Source organism: Ictidomys tridecemlineatus, chromosome 6 (assembly GCF_052094955.1).
Source record: "Ictidomys tridecemlineatus isolate mIctTri1 chromosome 6, mIctTri1.hap1, whole genome shotgun sequence".
Classification (NCBI taxonomy): domain Eukaryota; kingdom Metazoa; phylum Chordata; class Mammalia; order Rodentia; family Sciuridae; genus Ictidomys; species Ictidomys tridecemlineatus.
In genome coordinates, this window is record NC_135482.1 from 147,234,336 (window position 1) to 147,246,981 (window position 12,646).

At 32.0% G+C, this 12,646-nt stretch overlaps 1 pseudogene; it reads right to left on the reverse strand.

The window, feature by feature from the left end:
• Positions 1-5,986: 5,986 nt before the first annotated feature.
• On the reverse strand, positions 5,987-12,350 carry LOC144365113 (dihydrofolate reductase-like; annotated as a pseudogene).
• Between the last annotated feature and the right edge of the window lie 296 nt (positions 12,351-12,646).

Genomic DNA, 12,646 nt, shown 5'->3' on the forward strand with positions numbered 1-12,646 from the left:
CTGGGCTTGGTGACACAGGCCTGTAAACTCAACAACTCAGGAGACTGAGGCAAGAGAGTCATGATTTCAAAGTCAGCCTCAGCAACTTAGTAAGGGTGTGAGCAACTTAGTGAGACCCTGTCTTAGAATAAAATATAAAAAGGGCTGGAGATGTGGCTCAGTGTAAGCACCTCTGGGTTAAATCTCTGGTACAAAACACACAAACAAAAACCAAAATTTAAAAAAACACACATAGTACAAATTATAGCTCTACAATCTGTATGATCAGTCCAATAAGATACAGTTAAAGAATGAAGCCTCTATGAAGACCGAGAGAATTTTATGAATTAGAATCATTTTAATATCTAATCAAAAATTCTATATAATAGACAATTTGTATCAATGTAATTGTAAACACCAAAGGTCCCAGCAACATATTTCTATGTTTTTTGTTTCATTTCACATGATCGATTTTACAGAATTCATGGTATGTCTGTGATAGATGAATGTGTATGTTTCCTTTGGAATTTAAAATAAAAAATATGATTACTATATATTTAAGAGGATAGAAGGAGAATATGCATGATATTTATTCCCTCAGTGCTTTATTAAAGAAAATGTTTAAACTTTATACTTAATGGTGCTGATAAAAATTTAAAAGAGCAAACCTGAAAGCTTACATAATAAAAAAATGTAACTAACCCATATGGTTATCTTGCTTATATGAATACAGTGTATTAAATAATTCAAGACAAGACATTGTATCCCTATGCTTATAATGTTTTGGACTAATGATACTTACTGTAAATCATATAGAATGTAGTTTCAGTAGAAGTCAGCACAGTTCTTAAAAGAATAAAAATCATTCTCTATTTAGGTTGAACAAACAATACTATAATGAGGTTCAGAAAAAAGTACACATGTTTATAAAGATATTATTATATTAACAATAAATTGTAACATTTTTTTTCCTCCCCAGCTCTAGGAAAGGAACATTAGGAAATATAGTCTGCTAACAATTACTCTAACAACAAAACAGCATATAGTCAGGGAAAATTTAGGTGAAAAATTAAATATATCAAATTCCCTGTGCTTGGCAAACATATGTTTTTCAAATTATATAGATATATGATAGATTATATTTTCCAATTTTAAAATATCCACACAGATTAGTGAAAAATTCATGTATCTGATAAATAATGATATATTTTTAAAAAATCTTCATTATGTGAGTTATTATTTCATTATATAATTTTTATGTTTAATTTTTTCTGAAGAAAATATAAACATTTAATGTCTTGATCCTTAGTATTGTACCAAATATTTAATTTTTGATTATTAATAAAAGAAAGATTAGGAAAAATACCCTTTATGTAATAAAGATCATAACTTTGTATTTTTTAAAATTACTGAAAGTTCCAAGTAATTTACAAAGGAAAGCAACCTAGAAGGTAATATTATTTCACAAAAGAGAATAACCAACTGTTCCATTTCTCTAGTGTAAACTGATGATGTTAAAAAAAAAATAGTAGAAACTTTCTATTTTTTTTTCAATTAAAATTGTGCACCTAAAGAAAAAGGTAATACTTTTCACAAATTTCCTATTGGAAAGCAGTTAATTAAGTCCTATTAAAATAATATGGATTGATTTCTGGTGTCCACTTAGGATAGAAACTCTAGATCAAGCATCACTTTTATTCTCACAACAAAAGTAAAATCTAGATGTTCTGCAAAGTTCTCTTTTATTCATCAGAGAACTAAGATGACAAAGAAGCCAACTAACCTGAAAAAAAAAAAAAAGAAAATCAGAGATCCTCATATAAGGTAAAATAAAACAGAAGAACTTCCCTCCCTGCGTTTAATAATGTCAGGCAATATTACAAAAAATTCAGCAAAATTTTAAATAAAACAATTAATTAGAAGGGTCACCAATAATTACAAAAAGTGGAGAATCAATGCAATAAATTTGTAGCCACCAGGTTCTCACTCTAAACAAAAAGAAAACTAGAAAGTATTAAACTCTGTAGTTTGGAAGGGTAACAGGAGCAACTACAAATCAAAAATTTATCAAAAATTCTGGACAGTGTGGTTTAGGAGGCTGAGGCAGGAGAATCACAAGTTCAAAGCCAGCTTCTATAATTTATTGAAGCCCTAGGCAACTTAGTAAGACCCTGTCTCCAATTTTAAAAAAAAGAAAAAAAAAAAAAGAAAGGGGCTGGAGATGAGGTTCAGTGGATAAACATCTCTGGATTCAATCCTTGGTGCCAATAAGCAAGCAAGCAAGCAAGCAAACAAACAAACAAATTCTAGCTTTATTTTTTAATAATTTACATTAAAATTCTAGTAGAAGAAATTTTTTCCCACTTTTATATATGTAAAAATACCTATACATGTTTTATCTTCTATAAATATTTTTTAATAACAACCATAAGGAGGCAGACAAAAGAACCTAAGAATTATAATCAATAAACAAAACAATAAGTAGAAGGAAACTCAGTTGTATTATAAACACCAGATGAGACAATTTAAAGTAATCTCATTAATGTGGTAAAGTATCTAATAAGAAAGGTGAATGACATGCAAGATAAATAATTATATCAGAGAGGTACATATAATTACTAGGAATAAAGTGAAAATGTGGCTAATAAAATACATAATAGGACACATTTATTGACTTCAGAGAGCCAAGAAATAAATCAGAGAAACCTAAAAGTTAAATCACCCACAGGGAAATGTAAAGTTATTAATAAGGGTGAAAAAAATAAAGAACATATAGAGCTGCAGGATATCATCAAATGAATTAACATATGTTAATTGGAATCCCAGAAGATAAAGAGAAAGAATGGGTTAAAAGGAATGTATTTTAAAATAATGGCCAAAGGTTTTTTTTCTCTAAAATTATTGCATTAAACTTGAAATCTGAAAAGCTCATAAAACATATAGCAGTATAAAAACCAGACCAAATCAAAACAATTAAAAACTCCAATGTAGATAATACACAGATGAAACACAGAAGAGCAAGAAAATATTGAAAGCAAGCAGAATAAGATGTTGTATTATACAAAGGGAAACATATGTGACTTATACTTCTCATTAGATTCTATAAAGACTAGGAAAAATTGAAATGACATTTTTAAATGTTGAAAATTAAATAACTGTTCAATCATAATTGTGTGTTTATCCAAACAGAATCCTTCAAGGTCGAATTTAACAAAACTTTCAGAAAAAAAAACTAAGAGTGTGTATTGTGTGTAATGACAGCAGGCATGTATTATAGGATATATTAAAACTAGTTTTAAACATATTTTAGACAGAAAAAGTAGTACAAGATAAAAATTTGTATCTACCTTATTAATAAGAAATTTTGGACACAGATTACATTAGAGTACATCTAAAAATCCATTTTCTGCAATAAAGAGACTGAAGATGTGTCTATAATTGGATTAGATTTCCTTTGAATAAATATATATCCAATAGTGGTATTTGTGGATCAGATGATAGGATAGCACTATTTTTTTTAGGATGCTCCATACTGTTTTCCTTATTGTTATACTGATCTACGTTCCCATCAACAGTATATGAATTATCCTTTTTTTCTATATTTTCACAAGCATTTATTCAACCAATGGCCACAATTTTTAAAATGTGGTATACATCCATAATGGAGTACTATTCAGCCAAAAATGAGAAAAATCCTATGGTTTGCAATAACAGGTGTAGCCCTTGAGGATATTGCATTTAAGTGAAATAGCCAAGTCCCCCAAAACAGGTACTACATGATCTCACTTCTATGTGGAATCTGAAAAGGTAATTTCATAAAAATTTAGAATAGCTATTACCACAAACTGGGGATAAGAGGCGGGAAGGAGGATGGAGGAGAGATTGGTCAATAGGTACAACATAACAGGTAGAAATAAGCCAATCATAGAAAGATAAATATTGCATGTTCTCACTTATATATAGCATCTAAAAATGTTGTGTTGAACTCATAATAAAAGTACAGAGTAGAATGATGGTTACCAGAGGCTAATAGGGCATGGAGATGTAGAAAATGTTAGAAAACAAAAATTAATCAATTTAAAATTATGTAAATTTAGGACATAAAATTTATATAAAAGAAACCAAAATAGAAAAAACTTAGAACACTACCCACTCACACTACCTACATTTTACATCTATTACAATGCTCCACTAGTCAAGGTAGTGTGAAATTGGAGAAGATATAGATATACAGATGATGAAATAAAATACAGTATCCAATAAAAGATACTCAAGTAGAAGCTCAGTAAGTCTTCAATAAAGGCTTGAAGGGTAACAATTTGGGAGAAGGGTACTTTTTCATTTAGTGTTAAAACTATTTGACATAGGTCTGCTAAAAATGATTCTGAATTCATATCTTCAAAAAAAACTCAAAATATTTCATAGACTTAATGAATTTATAATTAAAAAATCAGAAACAAAAAAACCTTTATAGGAATTTTTTGTATCAGGCAAATATTTCTTGCATACAAGCAAACAAAATGGACAACATGTAAAATTAAACGATGATAATTTGGATTCATCATAATGAAGATTGTGTACTATTTGGGTAAAATAAAATAATGGGAGCGAAAGTTTCAGATTGAGAGAAAATATATTAAAATCTTAATTCTGCATACAAAATTATTAAGTACTCTTAAAATCAATAAGAATATTCCCACTGATGAATAAAATACTTGGACAGGCACTCTGTAAAACACTGATAATTTGTTGAGGATCTAAAGAGATATTTAACTTTGACGGACTTTGAAAAAAGAAAATTAAATTTCTATGAGATAGTTACATTTTATTAATTTTTAAAAAATTAACCACTCTTGCAAATCATGAAGTAAAGGAAAGTCATAGAAGTTTTGTATGAATGCAAAATGTCACAGTCACTTGAAAAATATTTTTGTCATCTTCTTTAAGCATAAAGTTGCCACATGATCAGTTGATGACCTTTCTGGATATTGATGTATGTACTGAAATAATATAGTGATCTAGATGTAAATATTTATGGAAGCTTTGTTTTCAATGAACAAAAAAAAAAGGAAAACAGCTCATTTGTACTTGAATGGTGAAACACATAAAATATATTGCATCGATATAATGAAATACAATCTAGGAATACAAAGGAATTGATTGATGAAATGTGAACCAATATGTTTGAATTAAAATTGAAAGAAGCCAGAATCAGAAGGCTTCAAACTGTATAACTAAATTTATTTTGATCATAGGGAAAACCAATACTTTAATGATAACACACTGTGGAGGGTCTTGTCAATGAACAAACATGAATGGAGTTTTTCAGTGTTGGAAATGTACTATACCTTCATATAAGGTCACTGACTATGTTTATGAGGCTAAATGGATAAATTTTATTAAATGAAAACCATATCTAATTCAAATGGAAAACTATCTATGCAATTATTTATGCTGGCACATATCAAATAATTCTGTTTCTTCCAACTAATTGAAAGTTATTACTTATTTGACAAAAGAAATTAAGTTCCTTTTCCAAGATTATGTAGAAAATGAACTACTGAATGAGAAGTAAAATATTCCAGTCTTTCTAATAAATTTACTTTGGCATTTGTTTGAAACATTTGCAAATGTTGAGAGTCAAAACATTTTTTATTTGTTATTTGTCATTTCATTTTAAAAGTTGATATTTCTACATTATATTTTTAAAATATAAGTTAAGTTTATTCTTTAACTGATATGTAAAAATATTGTGCATATTAATGGGGCATTATATGATGTTTATATATATATATATATACATATATATATAATGTTTAAATCAGTTAAACCTATCTATCTGCTAAATATTAATCATTTCTTTATAGTGAAAATATTTTTCTAGTACAAATACCATTAGTATATATAGTATATATATTATTATTTTAAGTATTTTTATTCTAATATAAAATATATAATTTTTTTAGAGGGAGGGATAACCTGAAATAAATTAGAAAACATCTTCACATTAATCAATCTTTTCATGAACTTCAAATTTGTACTTAATGCCTTTCTCCTCCTGTACCCCAGAAAGAACACCTGGGTATTCTGGAAGAATTTTATATTTCTCCAAATCAATTTCTGAAAAAAAAAGTGTCACTTTCAAATTCCTGCATGATCCTTGTCACAAACTGTTTAATGTGGCCTAGTTGAATCATGGCTTTCTTATAAACAGAACTGCCTCCTACTATCCAAACTATGTCTATTTTACTTGCTAATTCTGGCTCCTCAGTAAGTTTTAGGGCATTGTTCAGACTTTTGGCAAGAAAATGAGCTCCTGAGTAAGTTCTTGGGGTTCTCTATTGAGAACTTTATTAATTCTGTCTTCAAAGGTCGATTCTTCTCAGGAATAGAGAACCAGGTCTTTTGGTAGGTAGATTGTGTTTACCTTCTACTGAAGAGTTTATGGTCATTTTTCGGAAATACTTGAATTCATTTCTGAGCCAGGGCCAGGGCCGCTCCCAGTTCTTGCTAATGCCCATGTTCTGCGACATGGTGACAATGCAATTTAGGGACAATTGCTCCCAGATCACCTGCTATACCTGGATTCCACTTCTAATTATTATTTTTAAAAGGGTTCACAATTTGCCTTTCATCTCTGAGGAGATGGTGAACTTGGATTTTTGAGCAGTGCTAGAACAGTTAAGATTTCAGGGACAATTGGAAATGAATGGAATGCATTTTGCTTTGTGGAATGGACAGGAAGCTTTGGGGGTCAGACACAGAATGGCACAGGATTTATTTGGAATAGCGCCTAGTTGCCCTGCCCCTAGTTGCCTAAGCCTTCATCCCTTGAAAAGTCTTGTCGGTTGCAGCTCATATGGTTGCAACTCCCAGTCAACCCACCCTTTGCAAAAGACTGAGAGAGAAAGAAAGAAAGGAACAAAATAAAACTATCCAATGATCTAGCCTGGAGAATGATCTATGTGCTATTGAGAAGATTATCTATTCTGTAGTTGTTGTGTGGATAATTCTACCGATGTTTGCTAGGTTCTTTAAGGTCTAGGCTGAAATTTACATCTGCTGGTAGTTTTCTGATTGGATGATCTGAACATTGATGAATGGGGGTTCTTAAAGTCCTCAAAAATCATTGAGTCGGAGCCTCTGTCTCTTTAGGTCTGTTAATATTTGCTTTACATATTTAGGTGCTCTAATTTGGGATAACACTTTTAGATTTGTTATTTCCTCTTAGAGAATTGACCCCTGTAGTAAGGTATAATGAGTTATTTATCTTTTTTTTATTACTTTTGATATAAATTTTATCTTAACTAATATATATATGGCTATTCCTGCTTTCTTATGAATTCCATCCACTAAACTATTTTATTTCACTTTCATTTTTAGTTTATTGGTATCCTTAGAGGTGAAATAAGTTTTGGTAAGCAACATATATTTGGGTCTTTTAAAAAATATATTCAGTCACTGTACATTTTTAATGGTTAGTTTAATCCATCACTTTTAATGTAATTATCAATTGATTATAGGTCTTACTATAGTCATTTTCTAAACTGCTTCTACTTTTGTGCTCTTCCTTAGTAATTAAATTATTTACTCAAGTAGTGTATTGTGATTTCATTCTCATTATTTTTGCTTGTCTATTATATATTCAAGCTTTGTGGTTATCCCAAGGTTTACAAAAAACATCTTTTGATTATAACAAGCTGTTTTGAAATGACAGTAATGTAACTTTCTATAAGGACAAAAAAGATACCATAAAGAGAGGGAAAATATGTTTTTGAAAAAAAAAAAAACTACACTTATACTCCATTCCTCCCCATATTTTATTTTCTGATGTCTCATTTTTGCATTTTTACATATTGCCTATCTCTTAACATATTTAGTTTATTATTTTTCATTTTTAAAAATTTTATTTTATTTTTGTATTGATTTTTTAAAAAAAATAAATGACAGTGGAATGCATTAAAATTCTTATTACAAATATACAGCACAAATTTTCATTTCTCTGGTTGTATATAAAGTATGTAGACACCAGTTTGTGTCTTCATATATGTACTTTGGATAATGATGTCTATCACATTCCACCATCCTTGCTAACTCCTGCCCCCTCCCTTTCCCAACCACCCCTCTGCCCTATCTAGAATTCAAGTATTCCTCCCATGCTTCCCCTCCCTACCCCACCATAAATCAGCCTCCTTATTTCAGAGAAAACATTAGGCATTTGTTTTTTTTTTTTGGGGGGGGGGTTAGCTAACTTCATTAGCATTATCTTCTCCAACTCCATCCATTTACCTGCAAATACCATGATTTTATTCTCTTTTATTGCTGAGTAATATTCCATTGTGTATATATGCCACTTTTTTTTATCCATTCATTAATCCACTGAAGGGCATCTAGGTTGGCTCCACAATTTAGCTATTGTGAATTGTGCTGATATAAACATTGATGTGGCTGTGTTACTGTAGTATGCTGTTTTTAAGTCTTTCGGGTATAGACCAAGGAGAGAGATACTTGGGTCAAACATTACATAAAATATTTCTAATATTGGAATATTCTGAATTTTTCTCTGAAGTTACTATTACCATTAATTATTATTAATTTTATACCTTATGATTTTTTTATTATTCATAAATATCTTCTTTGAGTTTGAAGAACTTTCATTAGCATTCTTATAGGATAAGTTTATTGGATATACATTCTCTCAGCTCTTGTTTATCTAGGAATATTTTTTTCTCTTCTTTATTTCTAAATGACAACTTTGCTGGGTACAGTGTTATTGGTTTTTATTCTTTTTTAATTTTTATTTTTTAGTTGTAGTTGGACACAATACTTTTATTTTATTTACTTTATGTGGTGCTGAGGATCCAACCCAGGGCCTTGCATGTGCTAGGCACAAACTCTACCACTGAGTCACAGCCCTTGTCCCTATTGGTTTTTATTCTATTTTATTTTCGTCTGCAGTACTATGAAAATATCAAACTACTCTCTCATGACCTATAAGGTTTCTGTTGCATAGTCTGCTACAAGTAAACTGGGACAATCTTAATAAGTATTTGCTTATTTCTTCTTGGTGCTTGAGGAATTTTTTCATTTTCTTTCATTTTTGTGTCTTTGATCATACATATCTTGGAAAGATACATTGAAATAAATTGACAGGTGGCCTTTGACTTTTGATACTTGACTATTCACAAACTTCTCTAGGGTTAGAAAATTAGAAAATTGTTTCTTATTTTCTCCTTGTTTTTTTTTTTCTTTTCCTACATCTTTGACATTCTCAAATTCTTTAACTCTATAATCCAAATGTTTGGTCTTTGAATGCTGTTTTGAAGTTCCTGAAAGCTTTCTTCATTCTATTTCATTTTTGTTCACTTTTATCTTTTCTGTGTCTCTTCAAAAATCTGGTTTTTGAGGTTATAATGCATTCTTCTGTTGGATGTTTTTTGGTTATTGATTTTTCTCTCATATTTAAAATTTCACTTAGTATTTTCTTCAACATTTCTGCTTGATTTTTTTTCAATTGCTTCCATCTTTGTTCTTTCCCCGTTAGAGTTCTAAATTTTTTATCCACATTCTGTTGAAGCATCTTGAGTTTCCTGAAAACATCTATTTTGAATTCTCTCACAGTTTATCCATATTGATTACCCAATGGTTGGTTTCTGGCACTTTGCTGTGATTGTTAGGTGAAAACATGGCTCCTCAAAAGGTTTTGCTACATATTGGGATGGGATAACATCATGCTTTGGAGTTTTTAGACCAGTGTTCATAATCTGGCTTTGTTTGCAACTGTCTATAAAATTCTCAAAAAGCTTCCCTGACCCTATATGGGCTTTCTCTGAGACCATAGTAACTTCTACTCTTTCAGCACTACATGATGACCAAAATGCATGTTTACTGTGAGTCCTCTGTTGTATTTTCTCTGAGCATTAAAAGCTGATTCACGTTCAATTTGTCCCAAATCCACAGTTGATGTGTTATTCAGCATAAACTAAGAAATAACTTCAGAGTAGCCCATCCCCAACATTCCTCTACTTGGGCCCAGTGTACACCCATATACTTGTCTAGCACATGTGGTCAATGTACTGAGAGATCCCTCTTGGATTTTGCAGAATCATCAAGGAGAAAGAAGTCCCCAGTTCCCATATTGCACCTATGACCACAAATAGTATCACAATTTATTGCAATGCTGAGTCACACTCTGAATCCACATTTTGCCAAGATCAATATCTTGTATGAGAAAAAGACCTACACTTCTATGGTCTGCCTCCTGCTTAAGAGAACTCATGGCTCAAGTACACTGCATCCAGTACAGATGGTGCTTGCTGGAATAGAAGACCAATAGACTACAGCCATGTGTCTCTACTGTGTATCTCCCTGGCCCCAGAAATGTTTCAGACCTGGTTTTCATTTTTGGCATTAGTCCAAGAATGGGAATCATTAGGATCTGTCACATGTTAGGTTTCACCACTTGGTACTTTGTTCTATGTAAGTCTTATGTTTACTGCTCTGTCCTACCCGAAGCAAACAGACTTGCCAAATGTTATGCTATCCAAGGTTAGGACATAGAGCTGTTGAAGGCAGTATCTTAATTACCAAGGCTGATGCTAACCTGGGTTACCACTGCTTCAAAGCCATAAACACCTACTCAGTTTCTGGGGTGCACCCAGGCAAATGCCACAACTGGAGGCAATAGAGGTTGAAATGTATGTCTATCTCAGGGCTCACATTCATACTTGGTACCTGGGCTAATCTAGAGGCTTCATCTGTAAGAACTGGCTTTGGGACAGCTACCTGCACCAGGTTAGGGGACAAATGGTGAAAACAGTGCATTCATGGGCTTCCAGGTGATGCTAGGAGTATAATGCCTTAGTCTCATAGTTAAAGCGCCTATATAGTCTTGGGAAGGGGAATATGATCCAATTCCACACAAGGCTGGCAATGATATGAGCCAAAACTCAAGCACAACTCACTATAAATAAGTTTCTTTCTCATGCTTGGATAGATCTGGAGTTTCCATTTCTGAACTCTGTTTTGAGTATAGACTTTGTTCCCTGTCTCATGTTGGGTATCAATTTACTGACCCTGATGTTGAGCTCCAACATGAAGTCCTGCGCTAGTTTTTGTAAGGTCCTCCCTCTGTCACTTTTGTTTGGGTGAGTAGGGGTAGAGTATTCACTTAGCCAGCAGGCTAAAGTAGTCCTAACAGAAATGGTCTGGGGACATGGGTTACAACACTCTTTCTATCTCTGGATTTCACCGTGGTAGCCCTGGTTTTTAAGTCTACGACCTGAAATTAATTTATTCTCCCTTCCTCAAGTTTGAGGTACCTGGTTGGGGTTGCAGCTCAGCAACTGACAGTTTTTGTCCCACATGTGGGAGGTCCTGGGTTTGATCCTTAATATTCCCAAAACCAACCAACCAATAAAAATCAAAAACAACAACAAAAAATTTCAAAGTAGAAGGAATTACTCTTCAGACTCTTTGCAGTTAGAGTAAACTTCTGTCTTCTTCATTGTGTCTTTCTTATTATTACATTAAAATGGTTCTTTTACTGGCTTCCTTCAAATTTGTGAAGGTGGTTTGGTACATGAAGTGATTCAAATTTGTATCTCTATGGGGAGTTGTCTTCTATAGGATATTATTCAGCTCCCACAGTGCTCTACCTCCAAATAGTTTTTAGTTTCTTAAAAAGTAATCGTGGTTAACTAAATACTAAAAATTTGTTTTTGTAAAATATCCCAATAAAAATACCTCTTATCTTTGAGAATAACGATTTTTAATTTTCATTGAATAAGTTTAAAAAACTTATGGAATTTAAATGAATATTTTAGATTACACAGCTTCAATTTATTTAAAACAAAACCAGAGTAGAGGACCAATTAGACCTTTTTAAAAGTGACTTTGTTACCACACTATTGGTAGGAAGGAATCAGGCTCCTTTGACTCTGGCCCTGAGGATGATAGAGTAGTTAGGTCCTCCAAACTCTTTTTCTGAGTGTGAAGGGCTTCTATGGGAAAGGAAGGCACCAGAGAAGGTGCTGGCTATGGGGTCCTCATCAATGTCAAAGAGGGTGTGTGCCTTACCACAATGGATTTGGACCTCCTGTGCTTAGTTACTAAGGAACAGTGTCACAAAAACTATCTGAGTTCTGTGAAGATAAAGGCAGATTTTCTTGTAAATGGTCTTAGAACATACGATGACCTTGAGAATGGAAGACAAGAGTTTATGTTGGTAGAACAGAGCTAGAGACAGACCATGGGTGTAAGATGCCATCAAGAGGGTTTAATACGGATTCTGAATTATTTACATTTGCTTACAATTTTTAAAGAAAACAATATAGCAAATTTCTTAATAAACTTACCATGTTTCCAATCATTGCTAGTAGCAGGCAAATAATACTTCTTAAGTGGTGAACTTTGCTAAGGATTTTGAATCTTATCCTAAAGAGAATAGAAAGGCATACTTGTATATTAACTAGGTTCACAAACTGATAAATCTGTAACTGATAGAGTGAAAAATGACTTTTGTCATGAAAATGTAAGTTGTGGGGGTTGATTATTATTGCAGATGGTGGTAGCATTGATTAGTGAATGGCAAAAAGGTAAAGGAAACCAGGACAACTATCATACATCTATATTTTTAGAAAACCCTAAATTATAGGTCACTGAAATG